Source organism: Micropterus dolomieu, unplaced genomic scaffold (genome assembly GCF_021292245.1).
Source record: "Micropterus dolomieu isolate WLL.071019.BEF.003 ecotype Adirondacks unplaced genomic scaffold, ASM2129224v1 contig_14166, whole genome shotgun sequence".
Lineage (NCBI taxonomy): Eukaryota > Metazoa > Chordata > Actinopteri > Centrarchiformes > Centrarchidae > Micropterus > Micropterus dolomieu.
The window spans coordinates 2,303-2,722 of record NW_025743152.1 but is presented as its reverse complement, the minus strand read 5'-3'; the positions used below and the strand labels follow the sequence as shown (position 1 = coordinate 2,722).

At 50.5% G+C, this 420-nt stretch overlaps 1 long non-coding RNA gene across 1 annotated transcript in view; it reads left to right on the top strand.

The window, feature by feature from the left end:
- LOC123966754 overlaps positions 1-420 on the top strand; it is a 2,496-nt gene that overhangs the window by 813 nt on the left and 1,263 nt on the right. The window lies entirely within an intron of this gene.

Here is a 420-nt window from a genome sequence, read left to right as displayed (position 1 = left end):
TCGGACAGTCACCCAGCCCCCCCTTCCTGGCTGCACAGGAGATGCCGGGGGACGGCTACCAGAGGCTAACTCAGGCCGTTCCGCACCGACTACCGGGGACTGGCTAGCTACAGTAGCTAAAGACTGATCTACCAAGGTGCGGAGCCGGACTTCTAAATCACTGAGCCTCGCCTCCATGTCTATAAATAAACTACACTTATTACACGTACCATTACCGCTGAAGGAGGCAGAGGAGTAACTGAACATCTGACACACCGAGCAGGAGAAAGTAGGAGAGAGAGAGGGAGAAGGAGAAGCCATCGCTAGCTGCTAAGCTAAAGTTGCTAACGGCTAAGCTAAAGTACTGTAGCATCAGCTACCAAAACTTTAGAACAACTATGAGATTGAACAGCAGTCACTAAAAGATGGAAAGAACTGTGA